This window comes from Dendrobates tinctorius, unplaced genomic scaffold, assembly GCF_039654945.1.
Source record: "Dendrobates tinctorius isolate UK_male_01 unplaced genomic scaffold, ASM3965494v1 ptg000116l, whole genome shotgun sequence".
NCBI classification, from domain to species: domain Eukaryota; kingdom Metazoa; phylum Chordata; class Amphibia; order Anura; family Dendrobatidae; genus Dendrobates; species Dendrobates tinctorius.
In genome coordinates this window covers 25,782,372-25,794,779 of record NW_027361784.1, presented here as the reverse complement: position 1 = coordinate 25,794,779, position 12,408 = coordinate 25,782,372, and the positions used below count along the sequence as shown (strand labels likewise).

The 12,408-nt window shown below is 47.1% G+C and overlaps 1 protein-coding gene across 2 annotated transcripts in view; it reads right to left on the bottom strand.

Annotated features, from left to right (window-relative positions):
• Nucleotides 1-12,045, bottom strand: part of ZHX2 (zinc fingers and homeoboxes 2) — a 54,892-nt gene extending 42,847 nt beyond the window's left edge. For both annotated transcript variants that reach the window (XM_073590278.1, XM_073590279.1), the window contains exon 1: nt 11,769-12,045. The gene's annotated coding sequence lies outside the window, so the exon portion shown is untranslated. The remainder of the gene's footprint in view (nt 1-11,768) is intronic.
• Between the last annotated feature and the right edge of the window lie 363 nt (nt 12,046-12,408).

Sequence of the window (12,408 nt, the reverse complement as noted above, 5' to 3'; positions counted from 1 at the left end):
CCTGCATTCGAAATCGCATGCGTTTTAAGAGTTAACATGGCTAGAAACTGGTTAAAACACATGCGCCTAAAAAAACGCAAATGTATGCAAAACGCATGATGCGTTTCTATTGCGCACAAAGAGCAGCGCTAAAAACCGCTAGTGTGAAAGTCGCCTTAGCTCAGACTTGTTTCTAAGCTACAGAATATGAAAATGATTGCTCCAAATGGTGGAGAGGAAGATGAGGCCTAGCAGAAGACCACCACAGATCCACAACCACCTGTGGCTTGACAGAGGGAGTGGCTATGGGACCCAACTGTGGCAATAGAATCACATACTGCAACCTTTATGTGGAACCTGTAACTTGCCATACAATTTTTTCTACCTAGCATAAACGCCACTATCCTCCAGAATCCAGAGACTTTTTGTTGTTGTTCTTGCGCCTCACCGTTCTCGAGATATGGCCTCCTCTTCCCTGTATATAAATCCAATCATATTAGCCAACTGGGTGTGCACCCAAAAATGCCCACAGAAGAGAGCCACACCCACTTGGCTAAAATGTATCCAAGGAATAGAGAGGCGCAGGAACAAAAGAAAAACATCGCCGGATTCAGGAGAACAGCGGCGTTTACATCAGATTTTAAAAACCAACATATTTAAGGCAAGTGTCACGATTTAAAGGGGAAGTCCAAAAAGACTCTGCATGTATGCTAAAACAGCACCACTTAACCATTAGCTCTTCCTGGTATTACAGCTTACTTGGTCCCATATACAAAAGATAGACAAAATGCCGCAGACTGAAATTTAAAAGGAGGTTGGGAAAAATTGGGAGAAAAATAAATAAGTCAGCCTTGTGTTTCTAATTCTTTACCTCTTTAAGGGGTGTGTGCCTTTTAATTGTTACAAACTGGTTTGCCAGTAGTTATCAGAACCTCCACCACCTTCAGGACCTGAGCAAGTCATCCAGCAAGTAGTCACTTTCGTGGTTTCCAGGTGTATATTCGCACATGGAATCTGCCCCCCACCCGACTGAGAAGGGGTTAATATAACGTGTATTTTACAGTAAGTGGTCTCAGCCCTCCACTTTACCCTTTAATCATCGCTTTGATACAAACGCCTTAAAAAACACTTTAAGGACCGATAAGGGCGCGCGGCATCCCCTCTAAAATGTTACGGCGCAAATTGCTTTTCATAAAGCCACTCACGGCGAGCGACGGCGGGAATTGTTTAACAGATTACAGGATCGCGTCTCCGGCAATACCCAGTTTACATAAGAATAAATAGAGACGTCTGATACAATCAACGTATCAACAATCATAATAACTGCTGCTTTCCATTCACACCTTCCACAGCACAGAGGGCGCAGATAATAGCCGAAACCGGGTTCAGCTGTCAGGGACTCCAGGCGCCTTCACTACAATAACGCGGAATTCCCAGATTTCATTTATATAATATCCCGGCCGTAATACACGAGCCATTCCACCGTAGAGACATATTACGGTAATTCCATTTTAATCAAAGTAAAAAAAAAAGGGGTCAAAAAACGTGAAAAATTCGGATTTTTCCTTTTATTTTCAAACTCAAGACCAACGTAAAACTTCTGTGCGAAATATTAAAACTAAAACTCAAAATGTTCATCTTCTCTCAACTTGGGCGGCATATAACTTTTTAGTGAGGAGTCTGCACAAGCATCGTTGGGACATTTTGGAGCCCTTTATGGTCAGCGAGTCGCCCACCTTCATCGGATGGATCCATCTCTCTGTCTAAACCTCAGATGATAGATAAAAGGTAGACCGCGCGCATCAATTTTGGAGAAGCGTATTGGTCCGTTTCGGGGCAGATGTGAGGGAGGACAGTATCGGACATATTAGATTTCAACATGACCCATCGCTTCGTATGAGAAATTAAAAGCCTAACCTATTCCTCTTTCCACATTGAAAAATTCAAATAATGCTCGGCCTGGTGCAGGTTTAGGGTAAATTCACACAGGTTGGATTTGTTGAGATTCTACACAACAAACTTGCAAGAACTTGGGGGAGGGGGTGGGGAGAAGGTCTGTATCAAAAATTGATAAGCGGCAAACCTTAAAAAAAAACAAATCGGCAACATATTTTCCATGAAGAGTGAAGCACGTGGATGAGATTTGCCCAAATGTAATCCACTGAGGATAATTCATGCATAAACCCATACAATCTCCAGAATTCTCATTGTGGGTAAACTTTCCCTACAGTGGGCCAAACTAGCATTCGTCCCGATATTTAAAATGCATGACTGGACTCCAAAGCGAATCTTCTCTTACTCCGTGACACCAAAGACTGTATTGCACCTGTTTGTTCACCTCCAAGCCAATAGCTTCAATAGGCATCAATGCTGTCAGTTTGGATCATGAGAAGAAGACTCGAACCAAGAATTGCAGCCGGTTTGCCACTTTTCCAATCACGCACAACCCCTTTAAAAACTATAATCTATGGTTTGACCTATAACATTTGTTGATCTTTAGACGTTGGTCACTGTAATATAAAACTCTCTAAAGGGTTCAATATACCCCCTTACGATCAGGGCTGTGGAGTCGGAGTCGTGGAGTCGGTGCTCATTTTGGTGGAGTCGGAGTCGTTATAAAATGGACCGACTCCGACTCCTAAAATATATAATAAATTGGGTACAGTAATTCAATGCAGGATGTGCTGAATATTTTTTCATAGGAGTTTGGGAAAGTTATGAAATGTCCTATAAATGGCTGTTATATTCCTGATCTAAGGCTACAATCACACACAGCGTTTTTCCTGTGTTTTTTGAGGATACGTTTTTCAGCTGCAAAAGCCGATCAGCTTTTTAAAAAACTGCATCACCTGAAAGGTTTTTGAGCTCATAGATAATGTTTTCAACAGCAAAAGCAGATTAGAAATTTGCTCTATCTATCCATATCTGTCTATCCATATCGTATCTGTACCAAAAAGAATGAAAACCTGGTAGTACACCAATATATATTCTGTTCTATCTAAATATCTTGATTATTGGATCATAAAAATGATTAAATGTCTGAGGTTCACATTGTACTACAATAAATTTTTCACTTAAATATAAGCAATCTGTGTGGGAGTCGGAGTTGGAGTCGGTGTAAGGGAAATTGAGGAGTCGGAGCTGGAGTCGCAGGTTTGGCTTACCGACTCCACAGCCCTGCTTACGATGGCTGACCATGCAATAGTCAGATCCGGTCCATATAGACCTAGAAAGACAACATGTACCTGACCCCGTAACTTATGGTGGGCAGCTGGGTTCGGCATGCGACAGTCCAGCCTTTAAGCGGACAGCTGAAGTCCATAAAAGTATGGTCAATAAATAGCTGACGCTATTGATCATACATTGTTTTTTGGCGTGTGACCGGATCAGTGATCTCATTGACAAGCTTCCTTACGCCTTTAGTAATTGCAGCAATACGGGCAACCCGCTTGCCAATCTGTATGGGCATGCCCAACGAGAAAAATCCAATAATGTTGCGACATATAAAACACATGGTTGGCCAAAAAGTAATTAAAACATGATCTTGAGTTAATCATATAATATCGTTCTTAAAGGAAGCATAAAATGCTTCAAACAGGTTTCTTTTTAATATCACTTTAAACCCCCGGCCTCCCTGTTGCCCGTCATGTCTATTCGCTGACAAACACTGCAGCATCAACTTCCCACAGCTCCAACTCTGCTATGTGCCCAGAATCTAATAAGTCACTGCAGTGCCGAAGCCTCGTAATTTAACGTAAGAAAGAGCCCGAGGAGAACGCAACTAAGTTATTATTGGTTCTAAACTCAGGACTGTAAAGTTAAGCACAATCCATAGAGACTTTGGTTGGTTAAAGACCCTTAAAAGAATCTGCACAAATTGCAAAGGGAGGGACTAGGTTGAGGGACATAAAAAACAAACACTGGATACTTTCCAAAAATCACAAATTCAATGGGAACCAACCAGAAGGATTTGACCCTTGAGTTCAAAATACTTTAACCTTCTTGACCTCTTCTTCAGGACAACTCCACAATTGATCCTCAAACACCGGAAGCATCTAAATTTGTGATGGTGCAAGATTAAATTGACCTCTTTCACCCTCTATTGATGGACTTTTTGTGACTGATTACCTTTTCATAAGGGCTTCCACAAAAGCCATCTCTTGACAAGGCCCTAAAAGACTCAGACTACCTTCTACAACCTCCTGAACTTTTCACCAAACCAAAAACAGTTTCCTCAACAACTAGCTAAGGACTTGTTGACTACATCCATCTGTACCTTCTGGGGTTGGAAGACTTGGTATAAATTGAGTGATTTTTTTTTAGCAGTCCAAACAATACAAGCAAGACCAAAAAAAAAAAAAAATAAATAAAACCCCCAAAAACAAGTCAAAAGGTATTGAAGACTAAGCTTCTTGGATTTTATTTTTTTAGTGAAAGATTCTGGACTACAGTAACAGACAAGAGCTAAATCCTTCCTGGTCTTGGGCCGGCCATACACGTCAGATAGCTGACTGCCGAATTATGTTTTGGCAGATCATTCAACCAACATGCCCAAACGTAGAAACGCTGTTTGAGTGCTCCTGTGTTCTTTATGAAAAAAAACCCAAAACACTGACAGGTTGGCCAATGGCTTATCTTAAAGACGACAATATGATCAGCAGTGTGAAACTGGACAAGTGTGAGATAGTCCTCTCCCCCAACAGTCAGTCGGCCAAACCCTTTTATCAGCATGTTCAGCCAACATTAGATGTGTTTGAGGACCTTTAGTCTACAGACAACTTCACAGCTGGTGTTCAAACACGGCCATCTGGATACAACCGGAAAAAGTCCAAAGTGTTGAAGGCCAACCACGTCCATGGACTTCCAACAGCACAGGCTCATCTGAGAAGAAGCTGGACCAATACAAGTCTGTCATTGAAAAGGGATCTTATGCTTTAGTCATACATCAGTATTTGTATGCCAAAACCAAGAGACTGTCTACAAGAAAAAGTACACGTGTCAATCATTCAATTATTTTTCTCCGCAAGTTTCACTCCTGGTTTCAGCATACAAACACTGATATGTGAATGAGGCCTCATTTTCAATCCATGCATTTCCTACTCAAAAAGTAATTGAAACACAGAGAGAAAAATAAAACGGTGTATAGGTTTTGTGGTAGTAAAAAAAAAAAAAAAAAAAAAAAAGAATTTTTCTAATAGAAACTGTTTTGGGGAGGTTTCCGTTTCTCAACGTTTTGGAAGAGTTTTCGATGAAAAAGAAACTACGGTACGGTACTTCTAATGGACATTTGGATTCTACAACCTCTCGAAATAACATTTTCCAAACTGGTAGGGACACTCCACCTTGAGATGCCGCTTCACAGTACAGATTTTCCACAGTTTATAAAAGACCTCCGTACTATAGTTTTCCATAACTCGGTCAAGCTTAAAGGTAAACCACCCGAAATCTGAACTGTTCCAACAGCAATATAAATTTCCACCGATCTAGTGAAAATTTGCTTTTATTTTTTTCTTCACCCCATGCAAGGCAGACCAAGGCGCGAGCAGGAAGACTTTCACGTGAGGTTAGAGCTGTCTGCCAGAGTCTCTGTACTGGGAACTAAAACTTTACTAACCACAAAAATAGTTTGGCGATGAGTTAACGACTGACTTATCACAGCAAATATCTGCAATCTAACCTGGTCTACAAGTGTGCGATAACAGAACGGATCCAGGCATGTAAAGCAGCGCCTCCATAGCGGTCAGCATCGTGTGGCCGGGACCTACAACTATGTATATGGTCTATATAGGGTCCATCGTTGTAGGGCGAGAAGGTACGAACCGGTTATACATAAACTGACCACATCCTGCATCATGGACAGGATGTTCTGCAAAGGTCTGAACGTGAACATATACAGTAAGGCCCAAGGCTGGACAGACTGGAGCCTCCCGTAACCACCATGTGTACACCATGGCTGCCACTGTAAAGCCACCGGGCCCCACTTGTTTTGCTATTCACAGTGAAATCCATTATTAGCGTCCATCTCTGTGTCATCAGACGTTATGAGAAAAAATCTTCACCTTTGCATTTAAACCCCAAATTTGAGACAATTTGCATCTTTTTGCTGTCATAAATTCCTTTTCCAAGTTTATCAAAGTCGTATGTAATTTTTTTTGGTCCGTACTCGGACCTTAATTTTTTTTTAAAAAAGTAGGTGGTTAACTTTTTGGTGACGCATGATATTAGTCGCAAAAACTCTACTAAAATAAACTTGACAGGTCGCAGTCGTCCCAAAACCAAAATATATTTAGGTTGCAACCATCTTAAGTGAGAAATTCTACATTAACGTGCGACATTTGATATACTGGTCTCAGGCTCTATCTAATATTGGGAAAAGTACTAAAATATGCTTAAAGGGGTCGTCCAGGCTTGGGGTCTAAGTCTGCAATCACTGTCAGGATTCGTCCATGCTGGGAGCGGGTGAGCACAAGACCCCCAAGTATGTGATTTGCACACATGCAGTCACATGTAGACTAAACATGAGCGGTCAATGAGTGACTACAGACTTAAGAACCAAGCCTGGACAACCCCTTTAAACATTTTTCGCCGGCATGATTTGAGCCAAATTTATCATTAAAGGTTCGGCAAACATGGAGTGATGGAGTAGAGTAAAGGTTCAGCACAAGTTAAATGCACATAGAAGAAGAAAAAAATAAAAAAATAAAAAAAGGAATGTGTCTTATTGCAGGCACTGCCGCCTGGTCAACACAAGGAAGGGCTAAAGTTTTGACAGGAAGTATTTATTTTTGTTTCAGTTCTTTCCTCCCACCTCTGCCTTCTACATAAAGACTTGGTTGCCCAGGTTTCGTATGAAAGTCTGAACCCTTAGTGTGCACACTGCGTGCAGTCAAGATTCTCCCATTTGCATATACGCGGTCACGTGCCGACTAGACGTGCTCGGCCTTGCTCGACTCAATTGCATTCAGCAAGGCTGCACACGTCTAGTCAGCATGTGGCCAGATGTAAATCACATAACTGCGGTCACTAGGCTGTCCGCTCTCGCCACCGGAGAATGCCGACAGCGTGCGATGCGCACAACTATAAGGATTCAGAATCTTTCTTCCCAAACCCTAACAACCCCATTAACGCACTGTAATTTCCAAGGTACGCAGCACAACTAACAAATCCACGAGCAGAAGCACCAATTAATTCTTCACCCAGCAATTCTGTTGTGACGATGTCATAGATGTTCACCTCCATAGATAATGGGAGAATTCATTCCGGGACACAAATCGCAGCAGAATATTTGTCAAACCCGGTATCAGCCTACGTGTTTTCTCATTTTGTCCATGTCTGTTTCTAGGGAAAATCGGTGACAACTAGTGTCCACAAGTATCACCCAGCTTTACCGAGCTCCGAATGTTACGTCTACCTTCAATACAACCTTCTTTCTCTGATCACGGTGTAACCACAGAGATTTACCTCTTACAAGTCCGGTATAGTTAGGTGGCCAAATTATTGTAGGTCTTCGGTCAGTTTCACACTGTCGACAGGCACGGCCAAGTACAGACCACGATGTCCGGGCCCACTGCAGGTCCTTCCCCCCAAACTCAGACAGGCTCCTGGGTGTAGACGAAGATGTTAAATTGGGGTCAAAGAGACAATGCTGGTCAGGACATAACGGGCCGTCCACTCACCGCACGTTTCGGAAGTGTCAACACAACCTTATTCACACTTCCATGCAGGGCTGTGGAGCTGTGGCTTACCGACTCCACATCCTTGCTTCCATGTGCTTTCGAAAGCACAAGTACCTTTTATAGTCTGAAGGCCTATTCATAAGTCCGCTTTTTCACTTGAACCAATGGGTCACAAAATTGTAAAAAAAAAAATAAAATAATATTTAAAACCTCAAGACGACTGTCCTACTCTGGCCCAATCCCGTTCATACAAGTGAATGTGGCCATGAAAAAGAAAGTTTTTTTTTAAAGGACCGATAGCTTGGAGAAGCTGAGGAAAACCGGTATTGGACTACACAATGGACGGTGAGCAGAGGACGTATGGAAATTTTTTTTTTTTTTCCTTTCTGCGGCCGCAGATTTGCAGCATGTGCGAATAGGAATCAGTGGGAAATAAATGACCTTACGGACACACCATCATTGTGCCCACAAACATTGGCGCAGTTTCCTGCTAAATGCTCGCACCATATTTAGGAGGATTTTACACCATAGCAAAAAAAACAAAAAACAAGGGACTTAATATTGGATTGTGTGAAGTATACCAATGCATTCCTAACTAGAAGGCGGAAAAAAAGTTGCCTATTCTATAGAGGTCTCGGCAGTGTTAAAGAAAACGGAACACATCGACGGCGTAAATAGTTAACAGGCAGGAAGTGTCGCAATTTGCGCAGAATTCTACACCGACGTGCAGCATCTGGCGCACTGGTCTCGCTCTCTAATATTGGGAAGTGCACTAATTAACATGCATAGAGACAATCTGAGGGAAGATTCGGCGGTGACGCGAGACATTTAACACTCCGCTCTCCGGCTTTTATGGGACGTCGGGAAGTGTGAAAAGTCGCGCTGGTGTAACCTGCTCCAAATGTATCATTGTGGTGCAACGTTTAAATAGGGAGCGATGGAGTACAGACAGGTGTGGATGAAACTGCGCCATTTTTGATTGATGGGGGGGGGGGGGGCGCCCTTAATATTCTAATCAGGATGCAAGGATAGACATCTAAAGAGACAGGACTGACGCGTTATAGACATTTGCATTATCCTATTACATCCAGTTAACTGATTTAAACTGTGACAAATCCAAGCCCAGGATTCCCACCGCTCAGCACTCGGCAGACAAAAGCCCCCCAGGAAACACTTGACTACCACAGCCCCCCCAACAACTGTGAAGCAATGCAATCAGGTGGAGCAGCATTACAGAAAAGCACTGCTGCACTCATCTCCCATTCATCCATCACTGCAGAGAGGGTAAACTAAAATACATTACCCCCAGCGCTCGCAGCAGGGGTCCGACCGCTGATCAAACAGGGGCAACAATGGGAGCTGGGGGGGGGGAGGAAGAGCACATGGAAGGGGCTGAGGCAGAGTGACAAGATGCCCCAAAGTTTCCTCCAGCATCTTGTTTGTCAAGCACTGATATTATAGTGGTGCGGGTTATTATTGGGACCGACCGTGACCAAGGAGCATGCAATAAAAAAAAAAAAAAAAAAAAAGAGTGGCCGTGTAGTAGGGCACAAGTCTACAACTTATATGGAACATTTCCAAGAGGTCTCAAGAAAAATAAAAATTTATATATATATATATATATATATATATATATATATATATAGTCATTCCGCCCCAATAAAATTATATATATATTGCTTATTGTCTGTACAGAGTGAATTAGGCCAAGTACTGCCCATACAGTGGGATTGGGGGCCCCCGGGAGATTCCTCCGTTACCCTATGGGCCGGTCTGAGCCGGGCTGTGTGTACAGGCGCCACGTGCAAACAAGTGAACACAGTTTAAAAATTAAAACCCATTCGGGATGGCCGCAACCATAAAGGTCTGATCTCTAAAAACGTTATTTAACCTATACAATCAAAGTTAAGTAAAAACTGACAGGTTTGTGGTTGCAGCACCTCCCCCCCTTCCCAAAAAAAATTAAAGGGATCGAGATTTGTAGCCCAAAATAATACCGATAAAACTACAGCTCGTCTCGAGTAAAACTACAACCTCACACCGGGGCATTGACCGAAAAATTAATCTCCTTCCATCCTCAGAAAACGGCAAGAAATTTCTCGTCAATACAAAATTAAGCCACTAAAATAGAAATAAAAATAAATAAATAAAATAAGTTTGGTCTCTGTGTAAAGCGTGCCGACCTGGAGAAGAATAAGGTCACGGGGTCACTTTTCATTGCAATGAGCGGTCTGAAAATCTAACCCCAAAACTTTGAATGGTACAGCGCTGCGGAATATGTTGGCGCTATATAAATAATAATAATCTTTATTAAGGGTAAGGTAGATTTGCATTTTTTTTCCTTTGCTTAATTATATGAAAAAGTGAAGGATATAAAAAAAAAAAAAAATTAGCCCTATGTTGGAAGAAAAATAACAACAAAGAAAGTTATGGATCTTAGTAGAGATGAAAAAAAAAAAAAGAGAAAGACGCGAGCACAAAATGTAGCTGCCTCCTGAAGGGGTTAATAAGGAGCTCTGAGAAACTGCACCAGGGAGTTGCGTCAAGTGCAGCCTGGGCTCTGCTACCTCCATGAGAGTTGTGGGGGTCCGGGGGAAGTTTTGGAGGCTGCAGGTCCCTCCCCAGGACTTGTGCGGCTCCTCTCTGCCCCCCCCGGTGAGCCCTGCTCCATGGTGGCGGTGGCCTCGGCTCCCCTCTCCCCCGTGGTGGCGCTCGGCTCCTCTCTCCCCCGTGGTGGCGCTCGGCTCCTCTCTCCCCCGTGGTGGCGCTCGGCTCCTCTCTCCCCCGTGGTGGCGCTCGGCTCCTCTCTCCCCCGTGGTGGCGCTCGGCTCCTCTCTCCCCCGTGGTGGCGCTCGGCTCCTCTCTCCCCCGTGGTGGCGCTCGGCTCCTCTCTCCCCCGTGGTGGCGCTCGGCTCCTCTCTCCCCCGTGGTGGCGCTCGGCTCCTCTCTCCCCCGTGGTGGCGCTCGGCTCCTCTCTCCCCCGTGGTGGCGCTCGGCTCCTCTCTCCCCCGTGGTGGCGCTCGGCTCCTCTCTCCCCCGTGGTGGCGCTCGGCTCCTCTCTCCCCCGTGGTGGCCTCGGCTCCTCTCTCCCCCGTGGTGGCGCTCGGCTCCTCTCTCCCCCGTGGTAGCCTCGGCTCCTCTCTCCCCCGTGGTGGCGCTCGGCTCCTCTCTCCCCCGTGGTGGCGCTCGGCTCCTCTCTCCCCCGTGGTGGCGCTCGGCTCCTCTCTCCCCCGTGGTGGCGCTCGGCTCCTCTCTCCCCCGTGGTGGCGCTCGGCTCCTCTCTCCCCCGTGGTGGCGCTCGGCTCCTCTCTCCCCCGTGGTGGCGCTCGGCTCCTCTCTCCCCCGTGGTGGCGCTCGGCTCCTCTCTCCCCCGTGGTGGGCTCGGCTCCTCTCTCCCCCGTGGAGGGCTCGGCTCCTCTCTCCCCCGTGGAGGGCTCGGCTCCTCTCTCCCCCGTGGAGGGCTCGGCTCCTCTCTCCCCCGTGGTGGCCTCGGCTCCTCTCTCCCCCGTGGAGGGCTCGGCTCCTCTCTCCCCCGTGGTGGCCTCGGCTCCTCTCTCCCCCGTGGTGGCCTCGGCTCCTCTCTCCCCCGTGGTGGCCTCGGCTCCTCTCTCCCCCGTGGTGTGCTCGGCTCCCTCCCTGCAGTTGGGGGTAGAGGAGGAGGGGAGCTGCACCCCCCGCTCCGGACATTTGGGGGCTCCCGTCGCCCCCTCCCTCCCGCTGTAACTTTCGCAGGCCGGCGCAGGCCGCGGTGAGGAGCGCTCGGCTCTCGGCAGCTCCCTCTACGTTACGCCCTAGCGATAGCGGACGCCATATTTTCTGCCGCTGATGTCGCCGTAGAGAAGCGCTGCTCGCTGCCGCTCAGAAGTGCTCTCCCCGCGGTCGGAGGCGAAGTTGCCGCCGTGTGGGGTGGCTCTCCCCGCCTGCAGCCCCCGCATCTCTCCCTCCCCCCGGGCGCCGCCGCCCCCTCCGGCCGTGACCCGCTCCCTGAACACGCGGGAGCCGCTGAAGTTACAGCGCCGGTCGGTGATCTCACGGCTCTCACGTGGACTCGGGCACCGCACACACCGCACGGAGGCTCCGCCGCTGCCGCACTCGGCCCGGGAAGTTTCTTACCTGCGGCGGCCGCGGGCGGATCCCGAGGCGTCGGCGGCGACAGTGTATCCGCGCGGCAGGAAGGATCGGAGGCGGCGCAGCGATCTATAGATCCCCGGACACTGCACAGGAGCGGAGCAGAGAGCCCTCGATCAGCGGGGAATCTACGCCGAAACCCACATGATCTGGGACGTCAGCGCCGCATTTGCATACGATACCACCCGCACTTCACCCCGGATCGCGGCTCAGTTCTTGCGCAAAGTTGCGCACTGGTGATTTGCATTGAGCTCCCATTGTGAGGCGGGGAAGGACGAGGAGGGGGCGGGCCGGGCCCGCGGGGCGTCACCGGCCGCGGAGGAAGGAGAAGAAGAACAACAAAAAACAAAGTGCGAGCAACAAACTGTTGATCCCGAGCACGTGTGAGCGGCGGCAGGGGAGGGTGGGGGGCGCACATGGCACACAATGCCCCTCTGCTCAGCGGCTCCGGGAGGCGAGGGGTTAACGAGGGGGACGGGGCGCAGCACGTGACCCGCCCGGCGTGTTTATACTGAGGCAGGGGGTTAAAAAACCTTCCGAGCTGATCGTTAGTGAATACATTCTGAGGCAGCTAATGGGTTAACGCCTGCAATCCGGGTTCATTGAGGACTAACTGGTGGAGGGG